Below are 6,987 nucleotides of genomic sequence, written 5' to 3'. Positions count from 1 at the left end.
TTGTGACAAGTTATGATAATGGTGAATAATTGAATAGATTGATACTCTTAGATATAATACCAGATACTTGTGAAACAATTTGTGGGAATGGATTCGTAGTGTCTTGATGGTGTATAGGTAGTGGTGAGAATTTGGATTTGATTGTTGTTAATGATAATTATAGGTCAAAGTGGTGATAAGAACTTAATTGTGGAATTATTAATTAGTATGAATTTACGAAGATTAGGATATCGATAGGATATTGAATGTGGAAAGTTTATGGAAACTTGATGTTCTTAAATGTTAGTTGATTCATGTGAATTTGCTAGTGGTGGATAGTTCTTTGTTGTAACTATTTATTTAATAGTTGGGTAATTGTAAGTGTTGGATATAACCCTTGATTTTATATGATTGGTTATTCTTGAAAGTATCAGGGTTCGTGTGGAATTTATTAGTTGAATGGATAAATTAGTTGTATTCTTCGTTTAGGATAGCTGGTTAATCTTTTTTAGTTTCTTGGTTTGAGTTAAATGAACTAGAAGTGTTTGAATTGGAAATATAAAGGGAATTGTGGAGACGTATGATCATTACAAGGTTATAAGCTAGTCTTAAACAAGGTTATATTTTTTTTATATATATGTTGGGGTTAGAATTAGAACTTGCGCAATCTTGTAAATTAGAATTATTAGAATATGTTGAAATACACGAAGATGGTCGAATGCAACAAGAGGGGGGGTGAATTGTTGTGTATCTAGCTTTACTCCGTTTTCTTCTAATTTGCGGAATATTAACAAACAAAATAAAGCTTAAACTGAAAAAGTAAGAGATAAAAAGGAGACAAAGATTTTACGTGGAAACCTTCTTGGCCTAATAAGAAGGAAAACCACGACCCCCCGGGATTTCAAAATTCTCACTATGTTTTAGGCAATCAATTACAATTACATAAAACAATCTGCTTCTCTTGAAGCTTCTCTATTCTAGACCTAATTCTCTTTCTCTATTCTCCCTTTCTCTTTCTCTATTCTCACAATTCTCTTTTCAATTCCCTTAGACTTTTTCGTAAGTCTAATTACAACAAGACACTCAAATACCCTTACAAGGCCAATTCTCAAGAGGATAAAAATCAAAATAATTACTTAAGAAAATATAATAAATTAATTGGCATTTAAAAACTGAAAATATTTTTCTTAAAATGATCTCCCTTTTCAATGGACACTCTATTCAATTACGGTTTGAGCAGTCCCTTCTATTTATAGAGGGAACAGCCGTCAGTTTCCATAAGCATAACTACCACGTACTTGCACGTGCATAGTGGAAATGGTAGTGGAGTGCAATAACTAGAAACCGGTTACCATTTGCTAAAAATAGAAAACGGTTTCCTTATGCTAAAAATAGCATAGGAGTCAAAACCTAAGATCCTAAAACAAAGGAGATTCGTTTCTTTAAAAAGAATATTCTTAGGTTATTTTTAGATAACCTAAAAATAGTTTTGCCAACCAATTTATTAATTAATTAAGCAATTAAATTAATTCTTAACCGTTACATCAACTTAAAAACAGAAAATAATTAATTCGCAATTTTCCAGTCGATGTTTTTCTCCAGACCTGCTACGTAGGAACAGCGTACTGTCTCCAGCTTCAACTTCTGATAGATTGTTCATTTTAGGAACAGTAGACCGTCTGTCAACCTTTAACTTCCTAAGCACTTATCTAACTTCTTGAATATTTTAAGACACGTACAACTTCCACGAAACAAATCTTAGGCTTCATCAACGATTTCTACAAAATCGGATATATACCTACAAAACAATCTCAAGAATATGTTTGTTTATTTCAGATGTGAAGTCATCATCAAAACCTAAGAGACCAACAAATTCCCCCTTTTTGATGATGACAAACTTTATAAACAAACTTAGATATATTAGAGTAAAACAAAATTCTTAGAGCATACTAGAGATTAAAGCAACTCTAAATAACTTAGTAAATCAACTCATTACAATATAATTTACCAAGCATGCATATACCAACTTACTCTAAAAACATAATATCAAATTGTTTAAATAATTAAACTAAAACAAACTAAAATAAAATAACCTAAAATAAACTAAAACATAAAGTATTTTCAAAAGAAACAACTTTAAAACAGTTAAACCAAAACAATTAACCAAAATATTCATAATGTTAAAAACAACACAGATGATAAGTTTAGCATAAACATAATCAAACATAATCAGCAGCATTATCCTTGCACACAACACATTATCTTCCATAATTGAATCAATATGAATCAATTGAGATATGTAACTGTCAATTCACACAGCTCCTCTTAAGTTTGTGCAATCTCTTCCCCCTTTTGTCATCAATCAAAAACAAGATAAAGAATATCAAACCTCAGCACAAACCATGTAGATTTGTCAGTGATGAAAGCAAGAAACAATAATGAAAGTAAGCACCATGAACAATAATCAAATCTGCATATAGATAGTTATCACAGACCACAGATAAAAGCAAAAGAAAGAAAATCAGCAGTTGTTCAACATTACAACATTGTACCCCAGATGGTACAAAACAAATAGTGAAATTGTTTATCAAATGTGACAGCCAACAAATCTTAAAAAACCATAGGGAGGGGGATCAAGGGGCAGTCTCTTCTTCATTTATATATTCGGTATGCACTTCTACAGTATCCAACTTTGCACCAAGACGATCCTCCATAATGGTAAGTTGATCAACTATTGAAGCGAGTGAGACACGAACTTCATCTTGAAAAGCACTGAACTGAGACTGTAGGTCATTGATTTTAGAAAGAACGGAATGTGAAGAAGCTTCAAGAATAGGATCAGGAATAGCACAACCAGTACCAGGTGATGATGGAAATGGTGGTGGTGTAAAGTGAATAGGTGATGGTGGTGGTGATGGAGTTTGATGTGGTAGTGGAGTGGTTGGCTTGGGAGAAAGAGGTTCATTTAATGTAGACTCAGGCATGGTTTCAATTGTGGTATCATCAACCATTGCAGCCTTTCATTTTGAAGCAAGCCTCCTACTCTTCCTTTGAACAGCTTTAGTCTTCTTCCTTAATGCAATCACAGTCTCTTCATCACTAGAATCATGACAGAGATTGTGATCCACATCTTCTCCTAAGACTCCTTCCTTTTCTGCAGTTTCCCCCTTACTTGCTTCCCCTTCTTTATCTGTTTCAGTGGGAACCGGCTCTTGTTCCTTTTCCTTTTCCTTTTCTTTTTCTTTTTCTTTTTCTTTTTCTCCCTCTTTTTCCTCCTCTTTTTTTTTCTATTTCTTCCTCCCTCAACTCTTCTTCTTCTTCAATTACTTCCTCATCAGATCTTACTTCAACAACTTCCTTTGGTTCGTGTATTAGCACCCCTTCTTCGTTTAATTTGAGATGCAAATTTTGCAAACATTTTGCACCTATTTTCATATTGGGTCCCATTGGGAACTCCAACCCTTCCAATGGTACCCCAAACTTTCGAAAAATCCAAGTTAATAACCCTCCATAACCAACAACATTTCTCTTCTCAATACAGTCAGACAAATGTGATATCATCAAAGAAGGAAAATTTATCTTTATTTGATTTTCAATGCAATAAATCAAGGTTGCATCTCGTAAACTTACTTCACTCCTCTTAGAGTTTCGGGGCAAAATAAATCTACGTGCAATATTATAGAGTAATTTATGCATTGGAGACAAGATATTATGACTGATTTTTCCTTTCTTTTGTTCAACCCCCAAATATTTGAAAATCATTTTTTCATTTATTCCAGAAAAAACTATCTTTGTACCAACACAATAAGTATCAAACCCAACATTCGGAATATTAAACCATTCCCCCAACAATGCACTGTTGAATTCTATTTTTATGTTCATAATCGTACTAGAACACATACCACAGTCATTAGAAAAGTTTGAAATAAACTCTCGCATAAGGTTTGGGAAAATGGAATGACAACTAAATTCTGACATCAAAATCTCCCATTCTTGAAATTTCAAAATAGTATGAAGTTGAGGAAAGTGTGTAGTATCATACCAGTATTTGTCTAGCCCAAATCCAACGGACATTTCCTTTGAAATTTCTTCAGCACTGTTAGGGTTAACTTGCTTCAAACGTTTGACCGCTTTGGAGGATGATCCACTTTTTGGTGAGAAGATTTTGCGTTTTGTACCAATAGGCTCAGTAGTATGTTTGGGCGATTATTTAGTGGTTTCTTGGGATGGTGATGGTGCAGCATTCAACAATGGTGGTGGATGAACTACTTTTAAAGGTTTTGGCTGGGTAGTTTTATAGGGTGTAGATGTTTTCTTGCTGGTTTTTAGAGTTTTCTTTCCTGATTTTGAAGATTTCATTTTGAATTTTGAAAGGTTGAGAGAAGGAGAATGGTTTCTTAGGGAAGGGTTGAGAGTACAAGATGACGGTTTTGAAGAGTGATTTGATGTGGAAAAGGCTTTTTAAGGGATGATGAGTTGACGGTTACCTTATGTCACATCTCATCAAAGCCCTTCATCATTGCTATGATATGGAAAGATTGTGGGAAGTTTTTGGGTTAAAACCGTTTCCCATTAATTTTTTAATTTAAGTTGGCTATACATTATCCAAACAATATAAAATATGAATTCTAAAATAAATTATAAAAACAAAATAAGATAATATAAAATTATGAATTATAATAAACTATTATATGAAGAAAATAATGAACACACTGCTTTGGTCTGATCAAAATAACAACATGCAAAAAAGAAGACATTCATAGTACAAACTTTATTAAGTGTTTACCTGATCCATGCAATAATTGATTCTCAATCAAAATATTGAGGTTGATTCCTAACCCCTTTTTTTTCATGATGCTTCATTGGGAATTTTATGCAACCAACTTTAGTGGAGCTTGATCGTACCAAGTTCCAATCTCATCTTTTCATATTGTTCCCTTGGAAGTGGTTTGGTCAGAATATCTGCAACTTGTTCATTTGTATTAACATGTTTTAATACAATATTTTTGTGTTCTACGTTATCCTTAAGGAAATGATGTCTAATATGTATATGTTTAGCTCGTGAATGATGCACTGGATCTTTAGATATACATATGGCACTGGTATTATCACAATAAATAGGAATACATTCAACTTTAATACCAAAATCTCTTAGTTGTTGTTTTATCCAAAGCATTTGGGAACAGCAAGCTGCTGCTGCTACGTATTCGGCTTCTGCAGTGGATAATGCAACAGTGTTTTGTTTCTTGGAACTCCATGAAACTAAACATGAGCCAAGAAATTGTACCATACCTGACGTGCTTTTTCTATTAACTAGATCACCTGCATAATCTGCATCACTAAAGCCTTTTAAATCATAAACATCACTTTTAGGATAAAATAGGGACAAGTCGTCTGTTCCCTTTAAATATCTCAAAATCCTTTTTACTGCTGTGAGGTGTGATTCTTTAAAGTTTGATTGAAATCTAGCACATAAACCAACACTAAAAGCAATATCAGGTCTACTAGCAGTTAGATATAATAAAGAGCCGATCATACCTCTATACATAGTTTGATCTATATTAGTTCCATTATGGTCTTCATCTAATCTAACATTTATAGCCATGGGTGTATGGTTGGTTTTAGCATTGTTTAGTCCATATTTCTTAAGAAGTTCTTTGATGTATTTTTGTTGATGAATAAAAATACCATTTTCAGTTTGTTTAATTTGCAAACCAAGAAAGAAATTTAATTCCCCCATCATGCTCATTTCAAATTCTGTGCCCATAAGGTTGGCAAATTCTTGACATAACAAATCATTAGTTGCACCGAAAATAATATCATCAACATAAATTTAAACAACTAAAATATCATGACCTTTATTCTTAAAGAATAAGGTTTTATCAATTTTTCCTCTTACAAAGTTATTTTGAATCAAAAACTTTGATAGTCTTTCATACCATTGCCTAGGAGCTTGCTTCAAGCCATATAAAGCTTTGTTAAGCTTGTAGACATGATCAGGACAAGAGATGTTCTCAAAACCAGGGGGTTGTTCAACAAAAACTTCTTCATCAAGAAAACCATTTAAGAAAGCACATTTCACACCAATTTGATATAACTTAAAGTTCATAAAAGCATCAAAAGAAATCAAAATTCTAATAGCCTCTAACCTTGCAACCGGAGCAAATGTCTCAGTGTAATCAATACCTTCTTGTTGATTGTACCCTTTGACCACGAGTCTTGCTTTGTTTCTTACAATTATTCCATGCTCATCTAATTTGTTCCGAAATACCCATTTCAAACCAATTACCTTTTTGCCTTTTGGTTTGGGTTCTAAGTGCCATACTTTATTTCTTTCAAATTCATTTAATTCATCTTGCATGGCTACTATCCATTCGGAATCCTTTAGAGCTTCTTCGTGATTTTTGGGTTCAAGTGATGATAGGAACGCAAAATGTGCACAAAAGTTTCTCAGTTGGGTTCTGGTTTGTGTTCCCTTATTCATATCACTTATAATCAGATCAAGAGGATGATAACTTTGATATTTCCAAGGTTTGGGCACAAATTCTCTTGAGGGAACAGTAGCATGTTCTTGTTCAACATCTTGATTGGCATTTTGTTCAGCTGCTGGATCATTTTGGTCATCTGCGGGAACAGCTGGATTGGGAACAGTCTGCTGGTCCTGTTGTGCTGGCAGTTCCTAGACTTGGTCAGATTCTCCTGCATCTTCTTGTATTGGCTGTTCACCTGCTGTTCCTTGATCTTGCACTTTAACTCCTTCATCATCATCTTCTAGATTTGCAAGACCTATTTTGACATTGTTTATTTCCTGTTCACTTGTTGAAAAGTTAGTTTCATCAAAGATTATGTGAACGGATTTCTCCACGCACATTGTTCTCTTATTATAAACTCTGTAAACTTTGCTATGTGATGAATAACCGAGAAATACTGCTTCATCACTTCTTTCATCAAATTTACCTATATTTCGTTTTCCATTTACGTGAACAAAACATTTGCGTCCAAACACAC

This window comes from Amaranthus tricolor, chromosome 5, assembly GCF_026212465.1.
Source record: "Amaranthus tricolor cultivar Red isolate AtriRed21 chromosome 5, ASM2621246v1, whole genome shotgun sequence".
Lineage (NCBI taxonomy): Eukaryota > Viridiplantae > Streptophyta > Magnoliopsida > Caryophyllales > Amaranthaceae > Amaranthus > Amaranthus tricolor.
The sequence above is the reverse complement of the archived record's forward strand: the minus strand, read 5'-3'. Positions refer to the sequence as shown.